This window comes from Schistocerca serialis, chromosome 3 (assembly GCF_023864345.2).
Source record: "Schistocerca serialis cubense isolate TAMUIC-IGC-003099 chromosome 3, iqSchSeri2.2, whole genome shotgun sequence".
NCBI lineage: Eukaryota > Metazoa > Arthropoda > Insecta > Orthoptera > Acrididae > Schistocerca > Schistocerca serialis.
The window spans coordinates 1014535695-1014561497 of NC_064640.1; the positions used below are offsets into that span (position 1 = coordinate 1014535695).

Below are 25803 nucleotides of genomic sequence, written 5' to 3' on the forward strand. Positions count from 1 at the left end.
GATGAATGTAATGCTGCGCTCCATGAGCTTGAAGGGTGGTGTCTTATACTCATTGGCACCTCACAGAGCCACGTATTTCTTGCTGAAAGGGAATCTAGCAAGAAATTCTAAGATAAAATTAAGCGATGTAACTATTAGAAGAAGAGCAGTAACGAGGCGGTATTCATTGGTGAACGTCACATAAAGGAAGCAGGCAGAAAAGGTACCAACATGATGAACAAAATTATAACTATCGCTAATAGACAATTTCGACTTCCCTGGAACACAATCAGAGCGTACGACCAATCCATATTAGCTTCAGTCGTAGGATAAGGCACGGAAGATTACAGCTTGTGAAGCCGGCTTCATTAGTCAGGTGTTTAGCGAGGACTGTTACTAAGATTCACGGGCGACTGCACTACCCCCAATGATGCATTGTCAGTAACTCGAGGACTATGCCCACTGGATTTGCGAATTAGAAGAAGGTGATCGCTTTAATGGCTAAAAAATGGCAATCAGATGGAAGTACAAAAGATACTTGGAACTGACGGCAGTACAGAAAAGTTAATACGAGAGTGGATATTGCAACTGTGACAAAATGAATGGGACTCTAGGTACCGCAAGGAGGACATTTCTCGCTAACATCAGGGAGTGACTACAAAAGACATTTCTTCAGTTGTCGAGTGGATACATTACCCGACTGGTCATGGCCTGTATGCAACGTACGTGTACAAAATCAAAAGGCAAATTAATGATAGTGGCGCCTGCGGCAATGTGGGCACTCTAGAGCACACATTGTGGGACTGTGTGCTCTACGAAGGTGCAGCGGATAATGGTCATCAGGCATTAAGGACGGTGGATCACACAGCAGCACTGAGGACGAGTCAGTCTGGCAGATCTCGGACGACACTGCAGCCGCGGTATCTAGGAAGGCCGAAGGAGACTTCACACGGCACACAACCGCACGCCAGTATGCTGCCATCCCGCCTAGACGAGATTCTCATCAGATGGAGAGAAGATAATTTAGGTCAACGACCACTGAATGAAATGATTTTCAAGAATCTGCCTTGCGCAGGTCCAAGTGATCACGGAAATGTGAATTCTAAGACGTTACAGTAAAATGTCGAATCGCTTGTAAAGTGCTGCTGACGCTGCCCGAAGCCCAAGCAATCCAGTAGATAATGTTGTTGACTGGGGCATTTATGAGGGCGGATCCAGCAGCAGAAACATATGAACATCTACATCTACATTTACATTGAAACTCTGTAAATCACATTTAAATGCCTGACAGAGGGTTCATCAAACCACCTCCACAATTCTCTATTATTCCAATCTCGTATAACGCGCGGAAAGAACGAACACCTATATCTTTCCCTTATTTTATCGTGGTGATCGTTTCTCCCTATGTAGGTCGGCGTCAACAAAATATTTTCGCATTCGGAGGAGAAAGTTGGTGATTGGAATTTCGTTAGAAGATTCCGTAGCAACGTAAAACAGTTTAGATGCACTCTAAGAAATGATCATATGTACTCCATGGATTATACACGCAAACAAAGTTGACACTCGGCGCTGTGACTGATGGGAGCGACTATAAAGGCATTTCCCATTTACTGTCACTCCCATCGGTCAGCGCGCAGCGTCAACTTTTTTTGCGTCAGTAATACACAACCAGACTCTGTAGCACTAAAGTAGTATTATTAGTTGGGCAATTGGTTAAGTTTTTTTTAAAAAAAAATTGTAGTAGTAGAGAACAATTGTAGTAGGTAGCATTTTTTTTGTAGAATTAGCATTTAAAAAATATTTGTAAGTACCAGACACAAGTAATTAACAAGCACATTTATAACCACCACAAAAATCTGATTGTATGGCCTAAGTTAGCTTTCCAGAAAATAGGCTGTAGTATGAAGAACAAATATACTGAGGTCACAAAAGTCATGGAATACCTCCTAATATCGCGACGGATCTCTTTTTCTCCTGTCTAGTGCAGCAACTCGACGTGTTTTCTCTGCCTCGTGATGACTGGGTGTTGTGCGCTGTCCTTAGGTTAGTTAGGTTTAAGTAGTGCTAACTTCTAGGGGACTGATGACCTCAGATGTTAAGTCCCATAGTGCTCAGAGCCATTTGAACCATTTGAACCAACTCGACGTGGCCTATACTCAACAAGTCGCTGGAGGTCCCCCGCAGAAATACTGAGCCACACTGCCTCTGTACCAATTGAAATCCTGACTCATCTGACCAGGACAAGGTTTTCCAGTGTTCTAGAATCCAATCTATATTCAATGAGCCCAGTATAGCCACCGCAGGCGATATCGTGCAGTAAGCAAAGGCACTCGCGTCGGTCGTCTGCTGCCATAGCATATTAATGACAAATTTCGCCGCACTGTCCTAATGGGTATGTTCGTCGTTCGTCCCACATTGATTTCTACAATTATTTCATGCCGTATTTCTTGTCTGTTAGCGCTAACAACTCTACGCAAACGCCGCTGCTCTCGGTCGTTAAGTGAAGGCCTTCAGCCACAGTGTTGTCCCTGGTGATAGGTAATGCCATAAATTTGGTACTCATGGTAAACTCTTGACACTGCGGATCTTAGAATACTGAATTCCCTAACGATTCTCGAAATGGAATGTTCTATGCGTCTAGCTGCAAGTGCCATACCGCGTTCAAAGTCTGTTAACTTCTGTCGTGTGACCATAATCACGTCGAGCACCTTTTTACATGAATCACTTGAGTACAAATGACTGCTCCGCCTATGCACTGCTCTTTTATACCTTGTTTACGCGATACTACCGACATCTGTATGTGTGCATATTGCTATCCCATAACTTTTGTCACTTCAGTGTAAAGAAATAAATAAATTTATTGAATTATGGACCTCGTAATCGCCTGAGACTGCAGGGCCTTTATTTTCTACGTTATTCAGTTGCTGATTTCTCCTAATCAGCCATCCTATCAGCCTACATATTTTGTTACAAAACTAAAGAAGGAGTCTATTACCTGTGCTCCAAGTGACATATTGTGGCAGTTGATATTTATTGAGTTACGGACCTACAAATTTATAGGCTGAGTCCATGCGGCTCTATAATTTTGTACGATATTCAGCTGCCAATTCTGCTAATTAGACCACGAGTCTGCTTTATTTTTTGTTACAAAACTAGAGAAGGGCATTTTGTGACTGCTGATATTTATCGAACTACGATCTTTGTATAATAGGGGCAGATTATGTGCAGCCCCTATTTTTTGCGGCGTTCAGTTGCCACTTTCTTCTGATAGTTAATGAATTAAAGACCTCATAAGATAGGGGCTGAGGCTGTGAGGCCTGTATCTTCTGCATAATTCAGCTGACGGCTTCTCCAGTTCAGATTGATAATCTGGCTTCATTTTTTGTTAACAAATTCACCAAGGGGTCTACTACAGATGCTGCAAGTGACATGTTGCGATGGCTGATATTTATTGAGTTATGGAACTCCTAAATTAGGGGCCGAGACCTCTGGACCAGTATGTTCTGCGGTATTCAAGTGACGATTTCTCCTAATCGGCCCACGAGTCTGCCTATAATTTTTGTTACAAAACTGAAGAAAGGGTGCACTATGTATGCTTTAAGCAGCTCGTTGTGACTGCTGGTGTTTATTGAATTGTGGACCATGTAAGTTACAGGCAGAGTCCGAGCACATATTATTTTCTACGTTATTCAATTGTTGATTTTTTCCTAATCTGGCTTAATGTTTGTTAAAAATTTAAAGAAGGAGCCTACTATGTATGCTTCAAGTGGCATGTTGGGACGGCTGATATTTGAGTAATGGACCTTCTAAGTTGTGGGCTGAGCCCATATGGCTCTAATTTCCTACGACATTCAGTTGCCAATATCTCCTAATTCACGCACAAGTCTGCCTTCATTTTCGTTACACAACTAAAGAAGGAGTCTATTACGTATGCTTCAAGTAACACAGTGTGGCATCTGAATTATGGAGCTTCTAACCTACAGGCTGAGTCTGGATGGCCCTTATTTTCTATGATATTCAGTTGCCGATATCTCCTAATTAGCCCGTCTGACAGGGGGATGGGGATGGAGGTCAAAAATGATTGATAAAACTGGCAGGTGGGGGAGATAAGTGTGACAGGTTGGGTAGGGGATCTTAAATGATCCTGATTCTAATGACACGGGCACAGACGGTCCAAAAACAGTACCAGAATCGGCAAAACAACCATTCTGTATATACACTGAAGGACTAAAACATCGCTACACCAAGAAGGAGTTGTGCGACGTAAACTAAAGTTGGTAGACGTGTTTCGAGATCTGAAAGATGATGTCTATTCAAATTTCGCGCCAGTAGGATAAGTGAGGGACTAGTAATCCAGCTGTGAGGATGAAAATCAGGTCTGCTTTAAGAACACGATGTAACGGTTGTGGGCGTTAGTTACCTTTGAGACTTGGTGAATTGATATTATTCAAGAATGCCTTTAAGGTGACAAAGGCGCCATTATCAACACATCACTGAGTTTGAACGAGGTTGTGTAATCTACAATATTACAGAAAGACGTAGCAGGAATGAAGCCACTGTACATGATCGCTGGCAGCGCTGGTCACGAGAATGTACGGTCGCACGAAGACCGGCCTTCGGACGGCCACGTGGCACTACCGAGACGGAAGACTATCGCATTCGGCATATGTCTCTGGCGCAGCGCACTGCATCTGCAGCAGCAATTAGAGCAGCAGTTGGCATCACAGTCACACAACGAATTGATACAAATCGGTTACTTCAAGGACAGCTCCGAGCCAAACGCCCAACAGCGTGCATTTCACTGACGCGAAACCACCGCGAGAGCTGATTGGAGGACATGCAGGAGGTGTGTTGTGTTTCCTGGTGTAAGATGATCTGCCTCTGTGCCAGTGATGGCCGTTTGTTGGTTAGAAAGACGCTAGCTGAGGCCCTGTCTGTGTGTTAGAAATGTTCAAATGCGTGTGAATTCCTAAGGGTCCAAACTTAAACTAACTTATGCTAACAAGGGAACCTCCCCATCGCACCCCCCTCAGATTTAGATATAAGTTGGCACAGTGGATAGGCCTTGAAAAACTGAACACAGATCAATCGAGAAAACACGAAGAAGTTGTGTGGAACTATGAAAAAATAAGCAAAGTAAACAAACTGAGTAGTCCACGCGTAAGATAGGCAACATCAAGGACAAGGTGAGATCAGGAGCGCCGTGGTCCCGTGGTTAGCGTGGGCAGCTGCGGAACGAGAGGTCCTTGGTTCCAGTCTTCCCTCGAGTGAGAAGTTTAATTTCTTTATTTTCGCAAAGTTATGATCTGTCCGTTCGTTCATTGATGTCTCTGTTCACTAAAATAAGTTTAGTGTCTGTGTTTTGCAACCGCACCGCACCGCAAAACCGTGCGATTAGTAGACGAAAGGACGTGCCTCTCCAATGGGAACCGAAAACATTTGATCGCAAAGTCATAGGTCAACCGATTCATCCATAGGACGACACGTCTGATATATTCTATACGACACTGGTGACGGCATGTGCGTCACATGACAGGAATACGTTGTCGACCCACCTAACTTGTACACTTGGCGAATGAGTAAAAAGATTCTTCTACCTTGCCCGACTTAGGTTTTCTTGTGGATGTGATAATCACTTCCAAAAAAGACAGATAATTGTCCGAAAATAAAAAATCAAATTTTTCACTCGAGGGAAGACTTGAACCAAGGACCTCTCATTCCGCAGCTGCTCACGCTAACCACGGGACCAGGGCGCTCCTGACCTCAGCCTATCCTTGATATTGCCTATCTTACGCGTGGACTATTCAGTTTGTATACTTTGCTTATTTTTTCATAGTTCCATACAACTTCTTCCTGTTTTATCGATTGATCTGTGTTCAGATTTTCAAGGCCTATCCACTGTGCCAACTTATAACTAAATCTGAGGGGGTTGCGATGGGGAGGTTCCCTTGTAAGAACAACACACTCATCCATGCCCGAGGGAGGACTCGAATCTCCGGCGGAGGGGTCCGCGCAATCCGTGACGTGGCGCCTCAAACCGCGCGCCATGTCCGTGTGTTAGACACATTGGACCTACACCTGGAGTTATGGTCTCGGGTGAGGTTTCGTATGACAGCAGGAGTACTCTTGTGGTTATCCCACGCACCCTGCCTCAAAATTTGTTCGTCAATCTCGTGATTCGCCCTGTAGAGCTTCCATTCATGAACAGCATTCCAGGGGATGTTTTCCAAAAGGATAACGCTCGCTCACATACCCCTTTCGTAACCCAACATGTTCTACAGAGTGTCGACATGTTGCCGTGGCCTGCTCGATCACTAGATCTGCCTCCAGTCGAACACATACGACTCATCATCGCGAAAGCTCCTGCATCATCCATAAACAGCGTTGACCATCCCCGTATTGACCGACCAAGTGCAACAGGCGTGGAACTTCATCCAACAATCTGACATCCGGCTCATATACAGCACAATGCATGCACGTTTACGTGTTTGCATTCAACATACTGGCGGTTACACCTGTTATTAACGTACGAGCATTTCACATTTGCAATGGCTTATTTTGCGCTTAAATTACCCTGTGATCTTGCAATGTTAGTCACATAAATATGCTACCTAGACAAATTTATTCCCAAAATTTCGTTACTCTGTATTAATTATTTTTTGGCGTTGCGATTTTTTTCCGTCACTGTATTTCCTGTATTGTAAGAAAAACTTAACTAAGTTCCACAATATAGCTTTGTTGTAAAGTGAACTAAGGGGCAGGTTAATAATCGAAAGGTTGGGACATCTATGCCCATCTCATGCTAAGATATTTTTTCATCCTTACAGTAACTGCGGCAACGGATGACCTGCTGAACGCTTGAAAATTTATGATGTATCATGGTAGTGTGAAATTCACGTGCATCAAACTGCATGACCTAGTTCACAGGCAGAATGAAGGCAGGACATACCTCTTCCAAAATCACATGCCTTCGTGTTGTTAATGTTTCGCCAACGTTAAGACATCCAAACAAGCACAGATGTCATCCTGTGCAAATGAAACAAATGAAAAGTGCGCTTGAACTACACCGGGCTAGTACTTCCGTTAACTTATAGTGAGTTGCGCAAAATTTTCCTTGAACTCACGGACGCTTCCAAAGTGTGACGCAATGGCACTCTATTAACCTTACGTAACTGCAGAAAGGGGAAATCCAACGACGTGTATGCATAGCAAACCATGACTAATTATGTTTCTTTCACTGTTAGCTGAAAAACGGTCAATACAAAAACACCTTTCAGTTTCAGAACGAACATCATCAGAGACCCGTAAAATGAGAAATCGTCTATTTTCCTCTGATGAGTGTAAGAGTTCATATCAATTTTAACAACATTAGGCTGTGAAAATGTCAGTTAGTGAAGCCCGAAACGAGTGCCATACCAGAGTGCAGACCACTCACAGAAGCTTAGGGAATGCTGGTCAAATATGAAGGTCGTTAGTAGCATGAAAGTTAATGTCCAGACACTCGTGGATGACACAGGAACTGAAACAGAGTAGCAAAAACAGAAAGGCTTAAGTTACTTTTCAAATGTTGTTTTACAGACAAGGATCAAGGAGTACTTTCCCAGTTTAATTCGCACTCCACTGCAAAAATGCGTGATACAAATATTAATGTCAGCGATGTTAAGAGACATCTGAAAACACTAAAATTGATAAAGGCTCCTGGGTCCAGCGGAATCCCTGTCGGAATCTATACAGCATCTCAACCTAATATATCGCAGATCCGTCGAGCACAAAATCTGTGCCCAGTGGTTGGAAGAAGGCACAGGTTGCACCCGTCTACAACAGAGGATTATAGGCAGCAGGGGTCATCCACAAAAAGTCATTAACATTCATCTGTTGTAGAATCTTACAAAAAAAGTTTTTTGAGCTTGAACGTAGCGAGGCATATAGAACAGAATGACCTCCTCCATGTCAACCATCATGGATTCCGAATCATAGGGTCATGTGAAACACTTCTTTTTGCGCCTCCCACATGACAACGGGAAAACCATGACAAAGCCAATCAAGTAGATGCAATATTTCCTGACTTTTGAAAAACACTTGCATCGGTACCACACGACCTTTTTCTGAAGAAAGTACAATAATATGGGGTATCAGACGAAATTTGTGACTGGATTGAGAATGCCTTGGCAAGGAGGACGTACATGTTGTGCTGGGTACATAGTCATCGATACATGTTCGTCACATGTAGAAATAGCTTTACCGTGCCCTAGGCTAATACTTTGGGACCATGGCTGTTCGTGTTGTCTATTAAGGACCTGGAAAGCAATATTCATTAAAGCAGATGAAGTTATTTATAATGAAGTACTGTCTGAAGAAAGCTGCATAAATATTCAGTAAAGAGAAAATAAAACTGTGCGCTTCACAGAACGAAAAACATAGTATTATAGGATTAAAATGTCAGTGAGTCACAACTATAGTCAATACATACAAATACATGGGTGTAACAATTTGTGGAGATATGAAATGGAATGATCACATCATTTCAGCTGAGGGTAAAGTAAGTGGTTGACTTCACATCATTTGCAGGATACTGGGAAAATACAGACCCTTTAGAAAGGATATGGCCTATGAGATGAAGTATACTAATATAGACTTCACAAGGAATCGGTAAATCAGGATCGCAATCAGGAAGCAGGACACAGTGAACCAGGTATATTTCAAATACGGAACACCATACACAAAAATATAAATAACAATCGTGCTTCTTAAGCAGTCAAGGTCGTATAACACTTGAACACAGGCAATCAAATTGATGAACCAGAGAGAAAACCAAATAACGTTTACGGATGTTCGACTTAGAGTCTGATGATGCGTAGATCACTTGAGCTATTCAGCTGACGCTGACACACAGAAGACCAAAGGTGTCGTGATGAGCTCCCAGCTCAAACGTCGGTTGGTGCACACGAAGGCGCGGCTAGAGAGACACCCTGCTCTGCCTTAAGACCGTTGCCCACATTATATCCATGGCAACGGCTGCGCGCACTATGCGAGTGCGCAGACTGAAATGGCGGCAGGACGTTAAGGATCTGGAGCCGACACCATGAGTCGCTTAGTTCCAAAATGTCCTTTATCCAACCGGCATAAATTTCGGTAATTAGTGAAAAACGTATTTAACAATTTCTGTTGTATGTATAAACTTGAATTTTTTTCTGCATGTTTCTTAGTCATCTATTTTTGTTATTAAAACATAATAAAAATAACTTATTTCATAATTTTATTATAACTAAAAAACTCTTGGATAAGGGACGTTTTGGAACCAAAATATGGAGAAGAGACATTTTGAAAATAGAAACTTCGGATAAGAGACAATTTGAAAAAGGAAATAGGGGAAAAATTATAAACAGTATTTGTTTAGTAAACGTATATAATTTAATTTTTGTGGAAACAATGTCTGTAGGTATTTTTAAAACAACTGAAATAATTTCTGGTTAAGTTAGGGAAACAGATAGGAACATATATTTATCAGAAAATTATTAAAAAATACGTTACATTAAACCTACACACATTACAGAAAACATAAATTTTAAAAGTGCCCTTATGGGTAGTCATTTACTTATTTAAATCTGGATTTGTCCTATTAACTGCCGTGAAGTAATTAAAAGACATTTTCATCACCCATGTGTCCACTGGCGTTTTCATCAGCTTGTTCTTCAGGTCTGTTCTGTACTGAATTGAATATAACATTTTTGTAGAAGGCCAGGTCTTCATTTTGAGCCCAGTTTTCCCCAAAGAGAAGAGTCAGAAGCTTGTTGACATCTTTCACTTTCAGCTATTTTACTGTTACCCGAGGTAGTACTAACGGTAGTTCAAAGTTTTGAACTTTAAATCCAGGTCTAAGTAGTTTTTTCGCCTTTCCGAGATTGGTGTTATACAAGGTTCACCTGCAACAAGTACTTCACAGGCTGGCACATTGCCTAGTGTTATAATAAATCTTTTAGCAGTTGAAAATTTATAGTGCCAATTTCCACGCTTCTTCTGGTAGTTTTCACACACCTTCTTCCAGTCAGAAATATTACAGCTCACAGTCATACTGAAAACACTTCCACATTCCTTAAAGATTTCAGTGTATTTCTCAGGCTTAATAATAGTGTCTTAATTTTGAATTTCCTTCTCAATGCTGCCAAATACACGATCAGGCAGCATATACGAGTCACCTGGTACAGGGAATACTAAAAAAAAAAAGTCTTTAATATTTGGCGGCGCTTCATTTACCAACCAGTATTGAAGCATAACAATTATTGAACTGTTCCGGGTTTGTCCTTCACAACTATCCGTAAAAAGCCTTACAGTGGTCACTCCTTCGAAGAGAAAGTATTTTTTAGCCAATAAAAAATTGCTGATGCAATTTCGTTCGAATCTTCTTTGAAGTCCGACTCTGTCCAGTGATATATAACATGGTCTTTTGTCTGCTTATCTTTAGATTTACCTTGACAGATAGTAAAGTTAAATAAATAGAACTGTCGTCTATAGTAAGCTGTCTGGTCAAGGATTTTGGGTAAAACCAAATTCTTTTGGCAGTCAAAGGATAGGGTGATTTCATTTTCAGTTTTCAGTAAATTAAAGAATGCTTCTTCCCTGTTTTTGTGGAGATTGAAATCAATTTCTACCGACTTGTCCCCAATGTCTAATTTCAACTGCAACTGGATGCATTTGGAGCACTTGTCCACAGCAGGAGAGCCAAAGCTTAAGTTATAATCTTTGACAAATATTTCATAAAAATATGAATATGGAACTTGAAGACCACTTTCTACTCTTGAATTGTAAGCCTTGAGAAACTTACTTATTGAAAGATGGCTCGAAAAATATTGTCTTGTTATTCTGATGTTTTTACAATAATGTTTTTAAAGTGGACAGAGACTCTCTATGAATGTCTTTACAGAACGCCTTTTAGCCTCAAACAGCTTAGACTTACTGTCTCCTCCTCTATTCTCTACAGCTAAATTTCTGGAGCAGAAATGTCTCTTACATCTCGTTGAGCTCTTTTCTCACTAACACCAAGTTTGCCACAAAAGGATTTCTTACATACCCGAACCAAAGAAGTGTTTCCAGATTTGGTTTGTGGGATTAGATAGCGATTCCAATTTTAAATGATTTGTATCCGTTCATCTTCATTAGTTCTCCTCCATTTAAGTGTTTCTCTCACAATATACACTCCTGGAAATTGAAATAAGAACACCGTGAATTCATTGTCCCAGGAAGGGGAAACTTTATTGACACATTCCTGGGGTCAGATACATCACATGATCACACTGACAGAACCACAGGCACATAGACACAGGCAACAGAGCATGCACAATGTCGGCACTAGTACAGTGTATATCCACCTTTTGCAGCAATGCAGGCTGCTATTCTCCCATGGAGACGATCGTAGAGATGCTGGATGTAGTCCTGTGGAACGGCTTGCCATGCCATTTCCACCTGGCGCCTCAGTTGGACCAGCGTTCGTGCTGGACGTGCAGACCGCGTGAGACGACGCTTCATCCAGTCCCAAACATGCTCAATGGGGGACAGATCCGGAGATCTTGCTGGCCAGGGAAGTTGACTTACACCTTCTAGAGCACGTTGGGTGGCACGGGATACATGCGGACGTGCATTGTCCTGTTGGAACAGCAAGTTCCCTTGCCGGTCTAGGAATGGTAGAACGATGGGTTCGATGACGGTTTGGATGTACCGTGCACTATTCAGTGTCCCATCGACGATCACCAGTGGTGTACGGCCAGTGTAGGAGGTCGCTCCCTACACCATGATGCCGGGTGTTGGCCCTGTGTGCCTCGGTCGTATGCAGTCCTGATTGTGGCGCTCACCTGCACGGCGCCAAACACGCATACGACCATCATTGGCACCAAGGCAGAAGCGACTCTCATCACTGAAGACGACACGTCTCCATTCGTCCCTCCATTCACGCCTGTCGCGACACCGCTGGAGGCGGGCTGCACGATGTTGGGGCGTGAGCGGAAGATGGCCTAACGGTGTGCGGGACCGTAGCCCAGCTTCATGGAGACGGTTGCGAATGGTCCTCGCCGATACCCCAGGAGCAACAGTGTCCCTAATTTGCTGGGAAGTGGCGGTGCGGTCCCCTACGGCACTGCGTAGGATCCTACGGTCTTGGCGTGCATCCGTGCGTCGCTGCGGTCCGGTCCCAGGTCGACGGGCACGTGCACCTTCCGCCGACCACTGGCGACAACATCGATGTACTGTGGAGACCTCACGCCCCACGTGTTGAGCAATTCGGCGGTACGTCCACCCGGCCTCCCGCATGCCCACTATACGCCCTCGCTCAAAGTCCGTCAACTGCACATACGGTTCACGTCCACGCTGTCGCGGCATGCTACCAGTGTTAAAGACTGCGATGGAGCTCCGTATGCCACGGCAAACTGGCTGACACTGACGGCGGCGGTGCACAAATGCTGCGCAGCTAGCGCCATTCGACGGCCAACACCGCGGTTCCTGGTGTGTCCGCTGTGCCGTGCGTGTGATCATTGCTTGTACAGCCCTCTCGCAGTGTCCGGAGCAAGTATGGTGGGTCTGACACACCGGTGTCAATGTGTTCTTTTTTCCATTTCCAGGAGTGTATTTAAGTATATAGTTATCCTGATCAATTTTATTCTTTGAAGAATAAAAGCCTCCATGAAACTTACGAACATCTTGCATAATAAGCTGATTACACTTAAAAACTTGAACAGAATGAAGTCACTGTGGTAGTCTTGGCAAATTCTTTGACATGTAGAGCTTCCGCTTCTCTATTGTCTTTTTCCATTTATCTGGATCCTTTATACGTTTCCTTCCTTTGTTCTTCTGACATGGATTTATCTTTAGTCCCTCCATAATCTGTTGTTCAGTAGTTTGAGGTTTTAGTTCCTCCACTGGTTAACCACAAAGTTTATCAACTTTTAGGCCTATAACACTGCCTGTACAGTACACTTTTAAAACAAGAAGCTCACTTTAAACGCAGAATAACACTGAAAAACAGCCTAATTTTAATTATTGGTAAGAATTTTGACAGTAAAAACTATCAAAAACGCCTTGGTGAACACACAAAACAAGCACCAACTTCACAATAAACGAAAAACATAACCTATCGTCAACAGTAAACAAAACTTAGCTTCAACTGACCGCCAGTTCTACCACAACACATTTCACTGGAAAAATACCCTACATAATGATTTTAAATTACCCTATTCCTTAAAATGGTTGGTAGTTGCACTGTGTGTAAGGGTCACTTTTGAAAAGAAAAATGACACACTGCTTAGAAAAAGGCAAAGGATATAGGTCGTTTTGTTACAAAAATTAACGGTAGATGAGCTGGCCATGTTGGATTGCATAAGGGACATGCTGAAACTAAATAGACATATTTCAGGATTTTATTATTGAATTGCAATGGTTTAAAGGACATTTTGAACGAAAACCGTAGTTTAATATGGTGTAAGAAAATTTGATGAATGCTATGGTAACAGTAACTCAATTTCCACAAGAAAAGTATAAAGGACGTTTTGGAAATGAGTGACTCACAGCCGCGCGGGATTAGCCGAGTGGTCTGAGGCGCTGCAGTCATGGACTGTGTGGCTGGTCCTGACGGAGGTTCGAGTCCTCCGTCAGGCATGGGTGTGTGTGTTTGTCCTTAGGATAATTTCGGTTAAGTAGAGAGTAAGCTTAGGGACTGATGACCTTAGCTGTTAAGTCCCATAAGATTTCACACACATTTGAACATTTTTTGAGTGGCTCACATGAGACACTCGTGCAATCCATCCTAGAATATTCTTAAAGTTTGGGGGATCCATATCAAATAGGACTAACAGCTGATGTACACTGTCTGCTCACATTAATGTGAGTAACTGTTAAAACCCTGAAAACCACCTTTTCCAGTGTGGACCAATGTGAGACTTGGAGGAAGACAGTCGCTGAGGTTTTAGAAGGTATTGACAGGGATGTGGAGCCTTGCCGACTTCATTGCCGTGGCCAGCTGGGTTAAGGACCCATAGCGCGAACAGCCTGATTGAGGTTCTCCCACAGACTCACGACTGAGTTTAAATCCGATGAGCTTGGTGGACAGGAGAGTACGGTAAGTGCATCCTGGTGCTCTTTGAACAATGCACGGACACTGCAAGCTTTTTGACATGTTGCGTTGTTATGCTGGTAGATGCTATCGTGCTGAGGGAAAAGAAAAAAAACTACGTTTAGGGGTGGATATGATCCCCAAGAATACCTGATACATACGTTGATTCGTCGTGCCTTTAGAATGCCGAGATCATCCATGGAATGTCGCGAAAACATTTCCCAGACTATAATTCTCTCTCCTTGTTTGCTTTCACACGCTTCACGCTATCTGGCCGATGAAGCATAAAATGTGATTCGTCTGAAAAGGCAACCTGCCGCCATTCAGTGGACGCCCAGTTGCAGTATTGGCGTACAACTTCCAATCTTCGTCGCTGACGAACGGCAGACCGTATAGGTGCATGAAACAGGAGCCTGCTGCGGAGGCCCATATGGAGCAAGGTTTGCTGAAGGCTTGTTGAGGAGACTGATCTGGGCGATCAGTTGCTCAACAGTTGCATGTATGTTCTCCCGCACACATCTTTGCAGCCGTCGTTCCCTTCTGTCATCGATGGGCAGTGTTGCACTACAGTTGCTTCGGCGTCAGTTTTCGGTAGCGCTGTTTTACCATGCACGGTATACGTTAACCACGGCGGCTACAGTTGCTTCGGCGTCAGTTTTCGGTAGCGCCGTTTTACCATGCACGGTATACGTTAACCACGGCGGCGTGCGAACATTTTACAAACTTATCCGTTTCGGAAACGCATGGCGATAAAGGCAATGGCCATGTAATTTTGGCCATTAGATAAATCGCTCCGTTTCCGCATTACGACAACGACTGCACTGTTTTTGTCCCTACCCCCTCTCCCACCCCACCACCGACACACTTTACATACCCTCCACTGCTTGTGCTGCCACCTGTCGTCGGCGAGAGGTTGTTGCACTTTGTCGTCGAACATACGCAGTGATCACATTAATGTATAATGTATACAAATACGGGCAACGCGAATGGTCACAGGTTTATTTAACTCACAGGAGAGCGTCACGAAAATACCGAAACCCAGAACAGGCAGACGCTTGAAGATAGATGTAAACTAACCCGCGAAACCCTACTCACAAAGCTTCAAGTACCGGTTTTAAATGGGGACTCTAGGAATATGCTGCAGCCTATTTTCATGAAAACACTAATCGCGTATACTATACTGGAATTAATTTTTTTCAACATGTGGATGTTGGTTCCGGTATAGCTCCAGTTTTGTTCCATCGCTGCTATACTGTGTTTGTCAAATGAATTCATTGGATCTGAGTGCATCTTTATTAGAGACTCTTACTCGCACATAAGAAAATCCACACTCATATTTGACTTAGGTTTGTCAGATGTTGGCCAAGTTATGGGATTACATTTACATGGCCATATTCGTGTGCGTTGGTTTTGGGTCCACATATACACTCCTCCTCTAAACAGCACTTGGCCTACTTAGATCTGATGATTAGTCCCAGAGATATAATTCCAGTGTTGAATTCATGAAGTCGAGAATCGTTGGTTCAATTCTCGTGTGCACAGTTCGCGATATACGGCGGCCAAGGAGGTCAGAATGATAATGGCAGAAACTTCCATTCCTCCTCTTTAAAATGAGACATAGATCACAGTGTTTATGTCTAACCGAGTTGTCAAATTTTGAAATTTCCTAGACAGAAAATGTTGGTTAGGGCATGTATGACTCCCCCCACGCCGGACATAGTGTTTAAAGACCTTTTAACGTCAAAACTATTAAAACAGTACTCCCTTGTTCTTAGCGATCCCTATATCGATGGCCATTAAATTCTCCGCTACTTCCCTTCCATTTAAAACCGCAGTCTATTCCATTAGGATAGGCGTTAATCTCAGACCCACAGTTTCCTTGGAGTCAGAGTGCGTTTCCATTAATCTAGCTAGATGTGTCAGTGTTACACACTCTATAGATATACCATATTAAAACGGGGAAAGCATTTCCTTTTTAATGGCCTCAGCACACTGAAAATTAGATCGTAACTATCACTCACTGTTTGTACAACGACCACTTACCCCGATTTTCTGGTGGAAAAAATTTCATAGTTAGCTACAATTAGTGTAATTAGTATTTTTCCAAGCCAATTTCAGAGACGGGTCTTGTCCGTCAGTAAACGCACAGAGGAGCACGTGCTGTGCAAGAGATTCCCGCTATGTTGACAACTACTCACCTGATACCGACATTCCGACTCATTTTTTCTCATCTGTTTACCATATACATCTACAAAAATACTTGACTACACTTAAAGTTCTGGCTCACTTGCTCTGTTCTCAATCACGGACAACATAGCAACACACTAAGACAAAAAAAAGACACTCCATGAAAGGATTGTCCGAATGGGGCGGAAATCGGTAGATGTGATGTACATGTACAGATAAACGAATGATTACAAGTTCATAAAGAATTGGATTATTTATTCAAGAGAAAGAACATTACAAACTGAACAGGTTAATGAAGCACTGGTCCAACTCTGGCCCTTATACAAACTCTTATTTGGCTTGTCATTGATTGATAAAGTTGTTGGATGTCCTCGTGAGGGATATCGTGCCAAATTCTGACCAATTGGTGCCTTAGATCGTCAAAATCCCAAGATTGTTAGAGGGGCGTATCCATAATGCTCCAAATATGCTCTATTGGGGAGAGATCCGGTGAACTTACTGGCCAAGGTAAGGTTTGGCAAGCACGAAGACAAGCAGTAGAAACTCTCGCCGTGTGCGGGCGGGCGTTATCTTGCTGAAATGTAAGCCCAGGACGGCTTGGCATGAAGGGCAACAAAACGCGGCGTTGAATATCGTGGAATTACCGCTGTGCTGTAAGGGTGCCTTGAATGGCGACCAAAGGGATCCTACCATGAAAAGAAATGGCACACCAGAACATCACTCCTGGTTGTCGAGTCACATTGTGGACGACGGTCAGATTGGTATCCCACCACTGTCCTGGGCGAATTCAGACACGTCTTCGCTGGCCACTGGGGTTCATTTCGAAGCGGGACTCATTACTCAAGACAATCTACTCGTCAGTGAGAGTCCAGAGATGCCCCACGCTGCAGTGGAATACCAGCCTGACTGTCGCCTGCCATATGGCTCGACAAATAGGAGTGATGGTCTGGGGTGGCATTTCTTTTCATAGCAGGACGTCTTTGGTTGTCATCCGCGACCGCCTTACAGCACAGCGGTACGTCGGCGATATTATACTCCCCGTTTTGTCGTCGTTCATGATAACCCATGATGCGCTTACATTTCAGCAGGACAATGCCCTACTGCACATGGCGAGAGTTAGTACTGCTTGCCTTCGTGCTTGCCTAATCCTACATTAGCCAGCAAGGCTGCTGGCTTTCTCCCCAAATGAGAACGTTTGTAGCATTATGGCCAGGGCCCTTCAACAATCTTGGGATTTTGACGATCTAACACACCAGTTGAACAGAATTTGGCACGATATCCCACAAGAGGACATTCAACAACACTATCAATCAATGCCAAACCGAATAACTGCTTGCATAAGGGCCAGAGGTGGACCAACGCCTTACTGAGTTGCTCAATTTACGAAGCTCTTTCTCTTGAATATTCAACCAATTTTTCTGAAATTGTAGTCATTTGTTTGTCTGTACATGTACATCAAATATACCGATTTCCGTCCAAGTCGTATAAGTCTTTCATGATGTGTCATTTTTTGCCTTGGATTGTATTAACTTATCTAAGTACGTACACTTAAGTAACAGATGTTGGTGAATCACAAGGGTCACTCACATAAATAGAGACCATAAAACTGCAAATATACTTCTGTATGTAGAGAACCTGTATAACAGTACTGTGAGCAGTAACTCGACAGTTTCTCTTGTGTTGATACTTGCGGCTGTTCCGGCGATGGCTAGTCCCCTGTAGAAGTAGATTGTGACGCTAGTTATGAGACAGTGGACGCATCTGAAATTTCCTTACAGTGCTGCAGTGTAACCTGTACGACTGTGTGAACTTATAGTGAGCCCATCAGACCATACTTAGGTGAATTAGCATGTGAGGTATGTGAACTGTAGCTCAACCAAGAAGTTTTACCAATTTGTTATAAGATCTTCAGTGACCTAATTAACCAAACAGACAACTTCAGTTTAAAGAAACTGCTGGAAACCGTGAGCTTTGGCTTTGTAAATTCCATTTTATGCAATGTTGAACTATATAAAGTGTTCAAAAAGTGACACTAAATCAATTAATGGACAGTATTTACAGGGAATACAAGACGTTATTTCAATGAGATTCGTTTGCGAAATTAGGCATAACGTCAATATTTGAATGGATGTTGATGTGTTATAAACAGAGAGTCCGACTTACAAAACATCCACTTGAAGCTCCCATAGAGAAAAACATTTAGTTTCCTATTGCCTGTTAGCGAATTCTTGTTGATGATAAATAAGGCTGTGATCGTTTGCTTTTTTTCGTGATTTTATCTCAGCGTCAATGGTCAAAATTATATAGATATTTGTAAGTGGTACGTCTGTGGTTATTCCTGGGAAGACTTACCGCTAAACAGTACCGTTGGCAGGAATGTACAGCGTTATCCAGGTACAGGCCGGCACCAAACTTTGACCGCTGATGGGATCTGCAAATAAAATAATGAATGAGAATCTGTCTTCGTTCGAAGATAGTACGTCTACTGAAGAAACATGATGCATTTAGTGTCTTGAGGTGATTTTCGTTTCAGTTTTACGTCAATTCTTGTATGAACATTTTCCTAGTCTGCTTCTAAATTGTATCAGAATAACGCATTCTAATGTTTTTGTACATCACAATTTTTCTATTTAAGGTATCACACTTAGGTACATGCCATCACTAAATAACAGTGGTTTTGTATAAAACCTTTTCTATGCGACGTGAATTATTTGCGTCTCAATTCCGTGTAATCATCATGCTCAAGCACCAGACCAGCTTAAACCACATGCAAGTACCAATATAAAGTGAGGTGACTAAAGTCGTAGGATGGTGGTATGCACATATACATTTGGTAGTAGCATCGCGTACGCAACGTATAAAAGGACAGTGCGATGGCGGAGCTGTCATTTGTACTCAGGTGACTCATGTGAAAAGGTGCCCGACAAAATTATGACCGTACTTGGAGCTAGCGACATGGGACATTCCATTTCAGAAATTGTTGGGGAATTCAATATTACGAGGTCCACAGTGTCCAGAGTGTGCGAGAATACCAAATTTCAGGCATTATCTCTGACCACGGACAACTCAGTGGCCGACAGTCTTCACTTAACGACCGAGAACGGCGGCGTTTACGTAGAGTTGTCAGTGCTGACAGGCTAGCGGACCTGCGTGAAATAAACGCAAGAAATCAGTGTTGGACGTACGACGAAGGTATCCGATCGTACAGTGCGGCGAAATCTGGCGCTAATGGGCTATGGCAGCAGACGACTGACACGAGTGCTTTTGCTAACTGCACTACATCGCCTACAGCGCCGCTCCTGGACTTGTGACCACATCGGTTGGAACCTTGAGTGTGGCGCAGATCCTACAAAGCTACAGACCCAAGTTATCAACAAGGCACTGTGTAAGCTGGTGGTGTTTCCATAACGGTGTGAGTTGTGTTTACATGGAATGGACTGGGTCCTCTGATCCAACTGAACAGATCATTGACTGGAAATGGTTATGTTCGGCTACTTGGAGACCATTTGCACCCATTTGCTAAGGAATTTTTATGGATGACAACACACCATGTCACCGGGCCACAATGGTTTGTGATTGGTTTGAAGACCATTCCGGACAGCTCATGTGAATGATTTGGCCATCCAGATCGCCGGACATGAATCCCATCGAACATTTATGGGACATAATCGGAAGGTCATTTCCTGCACAAAATCCTGTACCGGCAACATTTTCGCAATTATAGACGGCTATAGATATATCCTGGCTCAATATTTCTGCAGGGGACTTCCAACGACGTGTTGAGTCCATGCCACGTCGAATTGCTGCAATACGCCGGGCAAAAGGAGGTCCGACAGTATGTGAGGAGATACCGCATAACTTTTGTCACCTCAGTGTGAAACTTATGTGCGTAAAACCATTATCCATCTTCAGAAAATGCATGATTCCTAGTTTTCATCGGTCCCTTGCACAAATAACAGAGGTGATTGCAGTATGTATTCCAATAACTGAAATTAAGTAATACTAACATAAGCACGAAATTTTTCTGTTCTAAGGGCGTTGCGAGTTAATGTCACGTCAACGACGAGGTCATTAGAGACGAAGCACAAACACGAAATGAAAAAGTATAAGAAAGGATATCGGCCGTGTCCATTTTAAAGGAAGCATTAAGTCATTTACCTCAGTCAATTTGAGGAAACCGTGGGAAACCTAAATCTAGGTGCCCCGATGGGTATTTGAACCGCTTCTTTAAAAGAGCGCCGCTCCACCCTGATAGCTCACTGACAAGCGATTGGTTCGTAATGAGAGAAACTGCGTCACCAGTTACAGTATGTCTGATACCAACTACCTCCAACAGCGAAGAGAGGCTTGTAGGAAGATTAGCCCTGCAACTGTTCTATGAAGCAGAGGAGATTCAAGACGCTGTTAGATGGCTGGTCATGACTCTGTTGCTTATCATTGTAGGGTCACACATGGTTCTCGTTCATCTACAGTGCTATGTGGTAGACAGGAATCGTTGTTTTCTGAGGTTATACAGATAATTTGCAAAGATATCGAGAGGAAAATAGCGAATTCTTTGTAGGATGCTCAACAAAACATCCGACTGTACGCTCTGGGATCAGAGTTGGTTCTTGTTGGTTACGTAGGTGATCAAGACATCATTTCGTGTCCCTCTTTCCCCACTGTATATCGGTAAATCGTGATGATAATGTATTTGGAGCACGTCACCGTGTATTTTAGAGGAGTATTTGCGAGTAGCGTTTTCGTGTCGATAAACAGCAATGTGAACGTGTCGGGGTCATTGAAGAATTTTACCGTAAATTTATAGGAATCGATATTGGAGTAGTTGTTATTCATAAATTATTTTCAGCCTTAGGACTAACGTACGAAGTGTGCTGAAAAGTAACGCCTCCGAACTTTTTATGTGAAAACTCTTAAAGCATTTTAAGTAAAACAAAAGTTAGCAGAATTCTTCATGTCTATATATTGGCAGCCCTTTGCCGAACTGTAGCGTGTAAGATGGCGGTGTGTAACGTAACTGTGTCGGTGCGTGAGAAACAGCGTGCTGTAATCGAGTTTCGAATTTGGAAGAGTTGGTCCACACATGGATCACCTTCTCCTTCAGCATAACAATGCCAAAGCACACACGAGCGTTGCGACATCTGCAACAATCCGACGCCATGGTTTCACTGTCATCGATCAGCCTCCATACATCCCCGTCTTGACCCCATCCGATTTTCATCTGTTTCCAAAACTTAAGGAACACCTTCGAGGACTTAACTTTGATACTGATCAAGCAGTGGAAGTAGAAGTGGGGTTGTGACTCTGTAAACAAAGTCAAACATTCTACAGTGACGGTAACAACAAACTGGTCTTTCGCTGGGAGAAATGTGTTCGTCACCAGAGTGACTATGCTGAGAAATATATTATAGACAAGAAGAATAAAGATGTAGAGCGTTAACAATGCTTGTTTTATTAAATTAGCGTTAAGAGTTTTCACATAAATAATTCGGAGGCATTACTTTGCAGCACGCCCTCGTACCTAAACTGGCCCAATGCTCTCTAGAACGGAAGGTGCCCTTAGCACCAAGGAAACAAATTGGGCAACATATTCTTCCTGTATGACTAGAACCTAGAAAATTCTAACATAGTACACTGAGGCGACAGAAGTCACGAGATACCTCCTAATACAGTGTCGGAACTCATTTTGCCCGACGTAGTGCAGCAACTCGACGTGGCATGGATTCAACAAGTCGTTGGAAGTTCCTGCAGAAACACCTCTACAGCAGTCCATAATTACAAAAGTGTTGCCAGTGTAGGATTTTGTGCACGAACTGACCTCTCGATTATGTCCCATAAATATTCGATGTGAGTCATGTCGGGCGATCAGTGTGGCCAAACCATTCGCTCGAATTGTCCAGAATGTTCTCCAAACCTATGAAGGACAATTGTGGCCTGGTGATATGGTGCATTGTCATCCATCAAAATTCCATGGAAAATGGCCTCCAAGGAGCCGAACATAACCATTTCCAGTCAATGATCGGTTCAACTGGATCAGAGGACCCTGTTCATTCCATGTAAACACAACCCACACAATTATGGAGTCACCACCAACTTGCAAAGTGTCTCGTTGACAACTTGAGTCCACGGATTCGTCGGGTCCGAGGCACACTCAAACCTTACCATCAGCTCTTATCAACTGAAAACAGGACTCATCTGACCGGGTCACGGTTTTCCAGTCGTCTAGGTTCCAAACAATATGTTCATGAGCCCACGAGAGTCGCTGCAGGCGACGTCGCGCTGTTAGCAAAGGCACTCCTGTCGGTCGTATGCTGCCAGAGCCTATTAACGACAGATTTCATGGCAGTGTACTAACGTAAGCGTTCGTCGTACGTTTCGCGTTAATTTCTGCGTTTATATCACGCAGTGTTGTTTGTCTGTTAGCACTGACAACTCTACGTAAACGCCTCTGCTCTCGGTCATTAAGTGACGACAGTCGGTCACTGCGTTGTTCGTGGTTAGAGGACTCACTCTTTGACTCTGTGGATCTCGGAACATCAAACTCCCTAACGAATTTGGAAATGGAATGTCCCATGCGTCTAGCTCCAACTACTATTCTTGTGCACTGCCTCAGTGCACTGAGGGTGTATACCTTTTGTACGCGATGCTACCGCCATCTGTATATGTGCAAATTGCTGTCACATGACTTTTGTCATCTGAGCGTATTTAGTGATTTTGTAACCAATAGTTGCTTCAGACGGCGAAATAGACAGGTACATCATCCAACGCCTTTAGATGCAATTTCCACTGTGACTAGAACAGACGAATCGCCAACTCTTTGGAGGAAGAACGAGAAGGCAACTGTGGGATCAAATAACTGAATGAGCTGTTTGTTAGCAGGAGGAAGCCATAAGGCGGGCAACCTCCAGCAGGTCCGTCCTTAGTAAATTACATTACTTTTGGTTTCGTGACTGCTTTACTTAAGTTCGGAGTTTCTAAAATTTTGTGATAATCAGGGAAGTCCGCCGAGCCTGCCCAAGTAGCTGTGTGCGACGCTTCCACGGCTGGGGAAGGCGAGCCTGTTCGGGATTAACGACGAGGGGTGGTGAGATGGCCAGTCTGGATGTGGGTTTTGGGTGGTTTCCCGCATCCAACTAGGTCAATACCAGGCTCGTGCTCACTTCCCTCTTCAGATACACATTTATAAAAAGTTCTCACCCTTGGACATGAGATTTACACGAGACGCAGACGGATGAGGTCCTCGAATTCCGTCACGGGGTGAGTGGTGGCGCCAGGGAGGGCATCCGTCTACCAATTCAGAAGAAGAAGAAGGCGTAGAGAAGAAGGCAAGTTCACTGAGGTAGCTTCTCGCATTTAAGAGCACCAGGAAAGATATACTACTACGCCATTGCACTGTAGCGCGATAGCTGTAAAATGGCTTCTATAAACATGTAATAGATTTTGAAAACGCGTAGTAAAGGCGGAGGAGCGTGATAGGAAGACAAAATAGTCAAAGAATTTTAGCAGACCGATTAAACTTCTCCCACTAGGCAGACCTCAATGAATTATAGATTAACCCTCCTACTATCAGGTTTTTTGTTTCACTGAATACCACTGGGTTCACAAAGGCCTCAAGTTATCTACACAGGAAGTCTGTATTGGCATTATTTTAACGAATAGCGTAAAAACGTATATTACAGTTGTTCAACGTAACAGTCATCATTTTATTTTCATAAATATTCAAGAAACAAAAAGGAATTTATATTGGGGTCGTATTGACTCAGTAATAGTCAGTGAAAAAAAAACATGATTCAGTTATAAAATGTTGTAAATATAAAAATGGATGAAACATTACAGGGAGAAAGTCATGTACTATGAATATCATAGTTTTTAAAACAAGGGAGATATACATTGATGTGCCAAAACATTATGACCACCAACTTAAAAGTGTGTTGGTCCACCTCTGGAACACAAATAAATAATGACTGTGCGTGCTATGGACTCGTCAAGTACTTGATAGGTTTCCAGGGGTTTGTGGCACCAGATGCATACACATAGGCCCTGTAATTTTCATGAGGCTGGTTTGTGGCAGCGGAGGTGACGCCCGATAGTATCCCAGTTGGGTTTCATCGGATTCAGATAAGCCGAATTTGATGGCCAACACATCAACGTATGTTCACTGTCATGCTCTTCAAACCGTTGCAGCACGATTCTGACTTTGTAACACGGACAGTTATACTGCTGGTAGATTCCATCGCTGTTGGGGAAGACATCAAGCATAAGGGGTTACAGGTGATCCCTAATAATGTTCATGTAGTCCGCAGCTGTCACGGTGCTTTCGATTACTACCGTAGGTCCTATGGAAGCCCAGGTGAATGTCTCCCATAACATAATACTGCTCCCACCGGCCTGTGCCCGTGGTGCGCTGCATGTTTCGAACAGCCGTTCGCCTGGATGACGGCGCATCTGGACGCGATCATCTACCTGGTTTAACAATAAACGGGATTCATTTGACCAGGCGACACGATTACATTAATCTGTGGCCCAATCTCAATGATCCGAATGGCCACTGTAATCATAACTGACGATGCTGTTGAGTCAACATGACAACACTTAAGGGCCCTCTGCTGCGGAACCCCACGTCCAACACTGCACTCGTGTCTGCGCCAGCACTGTACACTGTCGTTACGTCTGCCACAGATTGAAAGAGCGCGTAAGACTCCGATCCCTATGCTCTGTGATGAGGTATGGATGTCCAAGTTCTTGTCGCCTACTCGTGGTTTCAGCATTCTTCAACCACTTTCTACAGCAGCGTGCGATCAGCTGACCGGCTTCGCCGTTTCCGAGATGCTCTCTCCCAGGCACTGGGTCACAACAATCTGGCTTCGTCAAGGTCGCTTAAGTCGGCGTATTTCCGCATTTGCACCACTTATAGTCGCTAGAATGATTCCCCATTCGTATACTTCTCTTACCGCTTCACGTCCCCTCAACGCTACCAGGCAGCATACAGCCTCGCGGTGAGAATTGGTCATAATGTTCTGGCTCATCAGTGTACATTTCCAGAGTGTTTAGTGGGTCGTATTGACCGCAGTGGTACTAGGAGGGTTCATCAAGAAACACGTTTGAGCTTGTGAATGAGGACAGGTAATACATGCGTTTGATCTATGAAACACAATTATCCTGTTTTTTTTAAGAATCATTAAAGTATAATAATAACAATAATAATAATAAGAAGTACACATTTTTAGGTATAGTGAATCTGTGTTTGAGGCAGGCCCACACGCTTCAGTCGAATGGGAAAGCTCTTAGCCCCATTCTTAATAATGTCGCACAGTATTAACAAGAGACAGTTGCCAGTCTCTCTCTCGAGCACTAGTTTATAGAGTTAAATCCATAAGCCTGCCACTGAAAACAACATAAATCTCTGAACACACAAGCAGAGTTCACTATCTCACCGCCCTAAGCACTTGAGTTTTTATTTGTGGAAGGGGTAGCCTCTTGTTAGCTAAGTGTAAACAGTGTAGTGCATTTGTGGGAACGAGTACTCTAAATGAAATAAACTA

At 43.4% G+C, this 25803-nt stretch overlaps 1 protein-coding gene across 3 annotated transcripts in view; it reads right to left on the reverse strand.

Moving 5' to 3' along the window:
* Window positions 1-25803, reverse strand: part of LOC126471475 (protein Malvolio) — a 393678-nt gene that overhangs the window by 280091 nt on the left and 87784 nt on the right. For 2 of the 3 annotated variants that reach the window (XM_050099674.1, XM_050099673.1), the window contains exon 2: window positions 18614-18692. The gene's annotated coding sequence lies outside the window, so the exon portion shown is untranslated. Of the gene's footprint in view, window positions 1-18613; window positions 18693-25803 lie in introns of those variants that run through there. The other variant, XM_050099678.1, reaches the window with a different exon arrangement.